Source organism: Zingiber officinale, chromosome 6B (genome assembly GCF_018446385.1).
Source record: "Zingiber officinale cultivar Zhangliang chromosome 6B, Zo_v1.1, whole genome shotgun sequence".
Lineage (NCBI taxonomy): Eukaryota > Viridiplantae > Streptophyta > Magnoliopsida > Zingiberales > Zingiberaceae > Zingiber > Zingiber officinale.
The window spans coordinates 118,770,255-118,781,469 of record NC_055996.1 but is presented as its reverse complement, the minus strand read 5'-3'; positions in this window follow the sequence as shown (position 1 = coordinate 118,781,469).

The window sequence follows — 11,215 nt, the reverse complement described above, 5'->3', positions numbered from 1 at the left end:
TAGCCTCTTTGAAAAACACTAAACACAAATTTCTTCAAGAACTTTGTTAGCACAGCGGAATTAGAAAACTAAAACAAGAAAGCACAGCACACTAACTCAGAGATTTACGAGGTTCGGGGATAACTTGCCCCTACTCCTCGGCGTGTCCGTAAGGTGGACGAATCCTCTTGATCTTTCGGTAGATCACACCCCGGAAGCTATCCGGCTAAAGGATTCTCCTTCTCGGTGGAGTAACCTCTCCACAAAGTCTTTAACAGCAGTAAGAAATTAAGCACGAGACTTACAGTAGTGGCTCAAGTGAAATGATCAAAGGAAGCTCACAGCCACAATCAGCGAAGAACAAGCACACTGCTTCAATCTTCCAGAGAGTTTTTTCTCCACAGTGTTTTTCACAGCAAGAGCACAAAAAGCATTGTCACGAGAGCCTCTCCTCTCCACCTTCATATGCCTCTCTGCTCTGTAACGGATCTCTGCCAAACCTGCAGCAAATCCCTGCAAATCCCTGCAACCGTCCACGACGTCGCCAATCACGCTTCTTCCTTGTCTGATTGTCTCAGCTCCCACCAATGGCATCCTCGTTTCCACTGGTACCTCTGAGCTTGAACCTATCAGCACAAGTCAAGCTGATTTCGACCAAATGGCTGCCAGCAGATCGCAAACGAGACCGTTGCTACCAAAACTGGTTTGTCCGCAGCGAGACACAGCAAAAGCTTTTTCGTCGCCTTCTACTAATGATCCTTAATTTGAATTCACCCAACATCAAGTAATCTGTAACCTGTAACTTCGAGAAAGCTTGCAGCAGATGGTTAGAAACGAAATAGGTAAAAGCAATTGCGAATCAGAAACAATAAGAGAAAGCGCATGCAAAACAAGTCATACTGTGGATCGGTCAGCAGACCGATCCACGCTTCTATTTATCGTCACTGATCGGTCTGGTGACCGATCAGGTGCTTGTCTGATCGGTCCCAAGACCGATCCACCCCTTCACGCGAATCTGGCAACGAAGCCTGATCGGTCTGTGGACCGATCAGGACTCAGCTGGATCGGTCCGTAAGACCGATCAGTATCCACTCAGTGTGCTACTGAGTGTTATCTGATCGGTCCCCGGACCGATCAGTATACACTCAGTGTGCTACTGAGTTTTGCCTGATCGGTCCCCGGACCGATCAGTATACACTCAGTGTGCTACTGAGTGTTGCCTGATCGGTCTGCAGATCGATCAGGCAACTGGATCGGTCTACAGACCGATCAGCCGTGCCACTGGATCGGTCTGCAGACCGATCCAAAGCTGTGAGTCTCGAGTCAAGCTTCCAAGCTTGCTGCCCTCACCCCTGACGGTCCAGAGAGCGTGCTACCGAACCCTCTCCGACCATACATGCCAAGCTTCCACACTTGGGCTTCCCAATTGCCTGGTTTCACTCACCAGGACTTTCCAATTGCCTGGCTTCACTCACCAGGACTTTCCAACTGCCTAACATCCCAGTTAGGACTTTCCCACTGCCTGGCTTCACTCACCAGGACTTTCCAACTGCCTAACATCCCAGTTAGGACTTTCCCACTCAGGTCAATCAGGTTAACCAAGTCAACCTTGATTAGTAATTAATCTGAGTTAATTTAATATCTGATTCAAACTTAAATCAGTGTCAACATCAAAACAACATCCAGGTCAGACTGTATCAACACTTTCTTGTTTTCTCATATCCATAATTTCAGGGAAATTAAGATCTCCCCCTAAGATGGATATAACTCAGTTACCTTCTCCTCTTTTTTTTTTTTTTTATATTGATTCAAAGAGGTCAAATCGTCTCTAAACTTAATTATTCTCTCCCCCTTTGTCAAACACCGAAAAGGTGTAAAATAATGAATAAGACTGACAAGCACCTCCCCCTTTTAACCAATAACGCCTCAATCTTAATCCACATAAAAAAACGGTATATGAAAAACAATGGCATATGAAACATCATAAGTGTATCATGAATAGTGAAGCATCATAAATAGCATGAATATAAGAAACACAGCTAATATCCAGTTCAGATAAATGTATCAAGGACATATTATCAACAAAACAATCAAAACATAGAGAATGTCAGCCAACATCCTCATCAAGAGGATCATCCGCAGCATCAGCTGGAAGAGTGGAATCCTGAAGAGGCATGCTGCTGCCTGAGGGTAGCTCGCCTGCGGAGTGGTGGATGGCCGGCCATCCATCCTAGAAATGCCTGATGTGTCACCAACTGCTGTCTCTGTAGAGTATCGAAGCGCTGATCAATCTGGAGGCGCAGGCCATCGAACTCTGCAGTCACCATCTCCTCGTGGCGGTCAAAGCGACTCTCCAGCTCGGCGATCTGCCAGCGCAGATCAGGATCCGCCTCGCCGAGCAGCAGGAGGAGCAACCTGTCGTGGAGGTCCCCGTGGTAACTCACCTAAAGCTCTCCCATCCTTCCACTGAACATCCCCATTTCGCCCTATGATTCCAGACTTGGAAAATGCCCGTTTCCCAAGTCGGCAATCCTGCCTGACCATTTTGATTATTCTACCCTTAGAGACATCAACCTGAAGAGTCTCAAGCCAATCAGTAATTATATGCCCATAAGGCATATAAATAGTGAAGCCGCTAGGCTGAGAATAGGATATGATTGAGGAGTAGATGCTCGACATGATATCAAAATCGAGACGCCGACGCAAACCATAGAGCATAAGACAATGATATGATCGGATCTCAGATAAGGGTTTAGATGTGATAGGTAGAATGCAGTTCGTGACAATTTTAAAAAGAATGTAATCTTGAGGAGATAATCTCAAGGCTGCAAAAGTAGGGAAGTCAACATCTAGCTCATCTAGCCCTTGTCTAGGCTGTCTGAAGAAGTACTCATATATGTCGTCAGGTGAGATATCAAACGGTGGAAGTAATTGTTCTGGTAAGTCAGGAAATATCGAAAAAACCTCACCGGAACACCTCCGACAATCGAGATACTCAAAGAAAGATGAGATACTGAAATCAAGAGTCCGCTTAGCAACTCTTGTTTTAAAACCTTGATCACTAGTCTCATGAAGGTTATTATAGAACTCAGAGACCAGGTCATAGTTGATATCTCGTTCCAAGTAGACTAGTGAATCGAGTTTGTAGTATGCTATGATTTCGGACACTTGTGGGCAAAATTCGTCCATGAATTTTCTATCCACGGACCTACAAGGGAGTAATTTGAAAGTCCTTTGTTGAAAAGCTTGCTCAGACTGGCGGTTTGGGAATCTACTGGAACTAGCTGGTTGGGGTCGAGAGGGAGCAGGAGAAGTTTTGGATTTGGATTTCTTGGTTGATTCCTTAGAGGTTCCCTCACCATCAGTGGGTTTCTTCCTAAGGGGATACAATGTGGTAAAATGGGGCAATGAGTGAGCACCGGAGCCACCAACAAATAAGAACCGAGACAAACACAACAACAGAAGATGAGAAATGAAAACACAATGCCAAGTTCTATAGAGGTAGGAGTTACCTTGGAGCCATGGAACTCTCGGCTAGGGCTTCCGAGGGCTGGAGCTTCGGCGTGCAAGGAGAAGAGAAAGGGTGGGCTGGTGGGAAGAGTCGGCTAGGGTTCGCGTGAATGAGGGAAAGAGGGGATCGGGAGGTTTTAAGGGTTAAGATGGGTGTACAGTGAAGAAATGATCGGACGGTTGTCCGATCAGAAGGTATCCGACGCCCCTGATCGGTCACCAGACCGATCAGGGAACCTCCTGACCGGTCTGTGGACCGATCAGAAGGTGATCAGTAGCATTCAGCGAAGCCCCTGATCGGTCACCAGACCGATCAGGGAACTTCCTGATCGGTCCGTAGACCGATCAGAGATCGAACAGTAAGCCCCTAAGTCACAGCCTTAACCAATGGAACCACTGATCGGTCTATGAACCGATCAGAAGAGCCTTATGCATATCAGATTATCCTGATCGGTCCCTGGACCGATCAGTGAGCCGCACAAAAATAACCTGATCGGTCCCTGGACCGATCAGATTACAGACAGAAAGATTGGAAAGTTTTTGGATCGGTCTGTCGACCGATCCATCTACTCCTGATCGGGCTGTAGCCCGATCAGTGTCTGATACTGAAATTTTCAGTGATTTCAGTTTGATAGTTCGTAGAAGTTTCTCCAGTAAAACTTTCAAAATCAATATCTAGAACCCTGAGATTCTACAAGCATAACTATGTCCTAACGATGGGCTCTTATGGTGTGAATTTTTTTTTATAACTTGAGACTTTCAAATTCGACCACAAACACTGAGATTTCAGACAAGTTTCAAGTTTGTCAAAATAGACAACTCAAGGTTAAAGACTGAAGTCTTCAACCTTGCTATGTTCAGTCCCAGATTTGGCAAAATATGTCCAAATTTCTATCATTATTTCAATGACTTATCCTAGTTTCAATCAAAATCACGAAAAGTATCGATCAAAGGTATCAAACATTCCAACTATCAAGATTACATGATTTATAGAGAAAAGTCCAACCAAGTTTCCTTGGTTGGAATATATGAGTAAGATCTAGGAACCAAATACACATGAATTATGTAATGGTCTTCCCCATACTCAATTAATGTCTCTTCAACCTAATTATTCAAGGGATGCATGATACATTTTGAATAATTTGGTTGTTCCTAGCATCTCACCCCATTTCTAGCAAACAAAAATATTTTGTTAAACCTTATAGTTTGTGTGAGATGTTCCCAAGTTGCCCAAAATATTGTCCCAATTACTCTTGTCATTTTAATAGTCCTTATTGATCATGGTGAAGTTCTAATGACCTAAGGAGCCAAACACATCCCCAACTCCCTCCTTAAATGACTAAATTCATTTTCCGGAAGGGGTTTGGTGAAAATGTCGGCTAGGTTTGACTTTGACTCCACATATGTGAGCACAATGTCACCCCTAGCTACGTGATCTCTAATGAAGTGATGACGCACTTCAATGTGCTTGGTCCTTGAATGATGGACTGGATTTTTAGTTAGGTTGATCGTGCTAATGTTGTCACATAGCACTTGTACACCCTTATAAGAAAGTCCATAATCCTCTAGGGTGTGTATCATCCACAACAATTGTGATACACTCTCTCCCATGGCAATATATTCGGCCTCGGTCGTGGAGAGAGCAACACAATGTTGCTTCCGACTTGACCAACTAACTAAACATGAACCTAAAAATTGGCAACCCCCACTCGTACTTTTCCGATCCAATTTGCACCCAGCATAATCGGAGTCGGTATAACCTATCAAGTCAAATGATTCAGTACGAGGGTACCAAAGACCTACTCTAATTGTGCCTTTAAGGTATCTCAGAATTCTCTTAACTGCAATTAAGTGAGATTCCTTGGCACAGACTTGATACCTAGCGCACATGCCCACAGCAAAGAGTATGTCCGGTCGACTAGCTGTGAGATATAGAAGACTACCGATCATGCTTCTATATTGCGTTAGATCAACTGATTTTCCACTCTCATCATTGTCAAGACGAGTGCTCGTCGCCATAGGAGTGGATACTTCCTTAGAATCACTCATTTTGAATTTCTTAAGCATCTCTTGAGTGTATTTTGCTTGATGGACATAAATGCCATCTCTAGTTTGTTTGATTTCTAGTCCAAGGAAGAATGTCAATTCTCCCACAAGACTCATTTCAAACTCACTTTCCATGTGAGTGATAAATTCATTTAAATAGCCCTTGTTATTTGAGCCACAAATTATGTCATCGACATATACTTGGGCTACAAAAATATTTTCACCATCTCGACGAAGAAATAGTGTTGGGTCTATTTGACCCCTTACAAAACCCTTTTCTAATAGATAAGTCGACAACCTTTCGTACCAAGCTCGAGGTGCTTGTTTTAGCCCATAAAGAGCTTTCTTGAGCTTGAACACGTGGTTTGGAGCTTCGGTATTCACAAACCCCGGTGGTTGTTCAACGTAGACTTCTTCTTTAATGAAACCATTTAAGAAGGCCGATTTAACGTCCATTTGATAGAGCTTGAAACCTCTATATGCAGCAAAAGCTAGCATTGAATGAATGGACTCCAATCGTGCCACAGGAGCATAGGTCTCATCATAATCGAGGCCTTCAACTTGACTATAGCCCTTGGCTACTAGTCTTGCCTTGTTTCTTACTACCTCTCCCTTTTGGTTTAACTTATTTTTGAAGACCCATTTAGTTCCAATAATGGTGGTCTTCTTAGGTCTAAGAACCAAGTCCCACACTTGGCTTCTTTCAAATTGACCTAACTCATCTTGCATAGCTATGACCCAATCAGGATCATGCAATGCCTCATCAACTAGTTTAGGTTCGATTTCTGAGATCAAAGCAACCTCATTCGACTCATTTCTGAAGAATGATCTAGTCCTAACCCCTTGTTGGATGTCTCCCACAATCTGGTCTTGTGGATGACTAGAGACTATCCTAGATTGCCTTGGAGTTGGCGGTGCCTCATGAGTGGTCTCACTCGGCACAGGCAAGAGATCAGATTGAGCCCTTTCTTGCCTTTGCTCATCATCTTCAGAGTCAACTTCGACTCTTCCAATATTTTGATCATTCAAACTTAGATTTCTAAGTTCGAATTGAATTTCTCCTACATCCCTTGATTGATCATTTGATTTAGGGATTTCTTCAAATGCTACGTCTGAGGACTCTTCAATCAATTTAGTCCTCTCATTGTAGACTCGATAGGCTTTGCTGGTAAGAGAGTACCCGCCCAGTATCCCTTGATCAGCCTTAGCCGTGAACTTCCCAAGATGGTCCTTGGTGTTTAAGATAAACACTTTACAACCAAACACCCTAAGATGTTTAATTGTAGGCGGTTTCCCAAACCAAAGTTCATGGGGAGTCTTTCCTAAAAACCTATGTATTAAAACTCGATTTTGCACATAGCAAGCTGTATTCACAGCTTCAGCCCATAAGTAGCTCGGTAGTGAGTACTCATGAAGCATGCTTCGTGCAGCCTCTTGTAGGACTCGGTTCTTTCTCTCCACAACCCCATTTTTTTGTGGGGTCCTTGGAGTAGAGAACTCATGCCTATATCCCTTTTCTTGACAAAACTCTAAAAACCTATGATTTTGAAATTCCCCACCATGATCACTTCTAATGGTTTTAATTGTTGTCGATTTTTCATTTTCAGTTCTTCTACAAAAGGAAATAAAAATATCTATAGTTTGGTCCTTATGTTTCAAGAAGAAAGTCCATGTGTATCTAGTAAAATCATCAACGATTACCAAACAATATCTACTTCCATTCAATGATATTACACTACTGCAATCAAATAGGTCCATGTGCAATAAATCTAAAGCAGTAGATGTACTTACATTGCTTTTACCTTTATGGACAGCTTTTGTTTGCTTACCCTTTTGACATGCATCACATAGTTTGGTCTTGTGGAACTTGATGCTTGGTAAGCCTCGCACTAATCCTTGGTTGGCCAACTTCCAGATGTTCTTCATGTTTACATGTGCCAATCTTCTATGCCATAACCAAGACTCTTCTTCTTTCGACATGAAACACTTAATCAAAGCATTAGTAGCACTTTTAAATGATACTCGATAAATATTGTCAACCCTTGTGCCTACTAGTACCGTGTCAAGTGTGTCAATGTGTTTAACCAAACATTGACTTGAATGAAATTCAATTGTGTAACCCGTATCACACAATTGACTGACACTTAGGAGATTAAAAGTCATCCCTTGACTAGAAGGACATTCTTGATATGAAGACATTCGGATATATGAATGTCTCCAATTCCTATAACCTTAAGGCTACCATTATTACCAAAAGACACATTACCTCTACTTTTGTTTTGAATGGTAGTAAACAATGATTTGTTCCAGTCATGTGCTTGGAGCATCCACTATCAACAAACCAAGTTGATAGATGCTCCCCTCGACCAATGCCTACAATACACGAAAATAGAGGTTTTAGGTACCCAAATCTTGGGACCTAATGCTTCTACAACGAAGACCTAGGAACCCATGCCTTGGTCATACCTTTCCTAGTTCCATGAACTCTAGAAACATGTGATCTACTATTTTGAGTTCTAGACATTAGAGAAATGAAACTCGACTCCTTGGGTTGATACCCTAACCCGGCTTTGTTGTAAACTGCCCTTTGGGCATTTAGAATCATGTCTAGAGTCTTAGAGTTAGTTGAGAATTTCTCAAGCATTTTCTTGAGTTTCTCAACCTCACCCTTTAAGGCCTTGTTCTCATCCTCAAGGACTTCTAGATGTAGGTCATCGACCTCATCTTCCCTAAGGGTCCTTAAGGTTTTACTTCTTCTTTCAACAATTTATTTTCTGTTTTTGACTTTTTAAGCAATGTAGATAAGTGAGTGATAGTTTTATAACACTTTTCTATATGAGAAGAGGTTACCTCTTCATCATCCGAAGATGATGAAGCCGTGGTTGAAGCGCTTGAGTCATCACTCTCGGATTCTGACTCTTCCCTTGCCATGAGTGCCAATTGCCGAGTGCTCTTTTCCATCTTCTCTTCTTCCTCCGATGAGCTTGATGAGGACTCATCCCAAGTGGCCTTGAGAGCCTTCTTCTTCTTGGCTCTTTCCTCCTTCCTTTTGGCTCGTTCCTCCTTCCTCTTTAGTTTCGGACACTCGCTCCGAATGTGTCCTTTCTTGCTACACTCATAACATGTAACATTAGATTTATCAAAATTTTGATCATTAGTTTTACCTTTTCCTTTGTATCTTCGGCCTCTTCTCATAATCCTCCTTACGAAGTTCACCATCTCGCTTGATGATGATCCACTTTCATCATCGGATTCGGAAGAAGAGGTGGATGAGGAAATCTCCTTTTCTTTCTTCTTTTCCTTCTTCCTTCTTCCATCCTTGCTCTTTGGTCCTGCAAATAAAGCAATACCCTTCTCTTTTTGACCTTTGTTAGCAAGCTCATGAAGTTCCATCTCACAGAAAAATTCATCTAGTTTAACAATGGAAAGATCCTTGGATACCTTGTAGGCATCTACCATGGATGACCACAAGGCATTCCTAGGAAAAGATTTAAGAGCGTACCTTACTAGGTCACGGTTTTCTACCCGTTCATCCACGGAGTGGAGACCATTGATGATCTCCTTGAATCTCCCATGAAGTTCACTCACCGTTTCATTGTCCTTCATGGTTAGATTTTGGAGCTGATTCAAGAATAGGTCCCTCTTGGCAATCCGAGAATCTCGAGTTCCCTCTTGGAGCTCGATGAGTTTGTTCCATAGGTCTCTTACCCTCGAGAACGGCCCTACCTTCACGAGTTGGTCCTTGGCGATTCCACATTGCAAGGTGACCATAGCCTTGGCATCGGCTTGTGCTTTGCGGAGTTGTTCGGTAGACCACTTTGACGACTCGAGTTCCTTACCTTCTTCATCCTTTGGTGGTGTGAAACCTTCCTTGACTGAGAACCACATGGCTATGTCGGTTTTGAGGTAGTACTCCATGCGGCCCTTCCAATATTGAAAATCTGCTCCTTCGAAGTAAGGTGGACGGTTGGTGCTAAATCCCTCCTTCATGGCCATTGTTTTGCTCTTTGGGTTGTTAAGCCGAAATGAAGAGCACCAGGCTCTGATACCACTTGTTGGGACCTTAGATGGCTAGAGGGGGGTGAATAGCCTCTTTGAAAAACACTAAACACAAATTTCTTCAAGAACTTTGTTAGCACAGCGGAATTAGAAAACTAAAACAAGAAAGCACAGCACACTAACTCAGAGATTTACGAGGTTCGGGGATAACTTGCCCCTACTCCTCGGCGTGTCCGTAAGGTGGACGAATCCTCTTGATCTTTCGGTAGATCACACCCCGGAAGCTATCCGGCTAAAGGATTCTCCTTCTCGGTGGAGTAACCTCTCCACAAAGTCTTTAACAACAGTAAGAAATTAAGCACAAGACTTACAGTAGTGGCTCAAGTGAAATGATCAAAGGAAGCTCACAGCCACAATCAGCGAAGAACAAGCACACTGCTTCAATCTTCCAGAGAGTTTTTCTCCACAGTGTTTTTCACAGCAAGAGCACAAAAAGCATTGTCACGAGAGCCTCTCCTCTCCACCTTCATATGCCTCTCTGCTCTGTAACGGATCTCTGCCAAACCTGCTGCAAATCCCTGCAACCGTCCACGACGTCGCCAATCACGCTTCTTCCTTGTCTGATTGTCTCAGCTCCCACCAATGGCATCCTCGTTTCCACTGGTACCTCTGAGCTTGAACCTATCAGCACAAGTCAAGCTGATTTCGACCAAATGGTTGCCAACAGATCGTAAGCGAGACCGTTGCTACCAAAACTGGTTTGTCCGCAGCGAGACACAACAAAAGCTTTTTCGTCGCCTTCTACTAATGATCCTTAATTTGAATTCACCCAACATCAAGTAATCTGTAACTTGAGAAAGCTTACAGTAGATGGTTAGAAACGAAATAGGTAAAAGCAATTGTGAATCGAAATAAAAGAAAGCGCATGCAAAACAAGCCATCTGTGGATCGGTCGTGACCGATCCACGCTTATTATCGTCACCGATCGGTGCGGTGACCGATCAGTGCTGTCTGATCGGTCCCAAGACCGATCCACCCCTTCACGCGAATCTGGCATCGAAGCTGCGTGGACCGATCAGGACTCAGCGATCGGTCCGTAAGACCGATCGGTATCCACTCGATGTGCTCGGTGTTATCGTCGGTCCCGGACCGATCGATACTCGATGTGCTATCGAGTTTTGCTCGATCGGTCCCGGACCGATCGATACACTCGATGCTCACGGTGTTGCTGATCGATGCGGTCGATCGAGGCAGCTGGATCGATCAGAACCGATCGGCCCATGCACCGACCGCCATGCCATCTTTGGATCGGTCGCCAGACCGATCCAAAGCTGTGAGTCTCGAGTCAAGCTTCCAAGCTTGCTCACCCTCAGATCGAGCTACTGAACCCTCTCCGACCATACATGCCAAGCTTCCACACTTGGACTTCCCAATTGCCTGGTTTCACTCACCAGGACTTTCCAATTGCCTGGCTTCACTCACCAGGACTTTCCAACTGCCTAACATCCCAGTTAGGACTTTCCCACTGCCTGGCTTCACTCACCAGGACTTTCCAACTGCCTAACATCCCAGTTAGGACTTTCCCACTCAGGTCAATCAGGTTAACCAAGTCAACCTTGATTAGTAATTAATCTGAGTTAATTTAATATCTGATTCAAACTTAAATCAGTGTCAACATCAA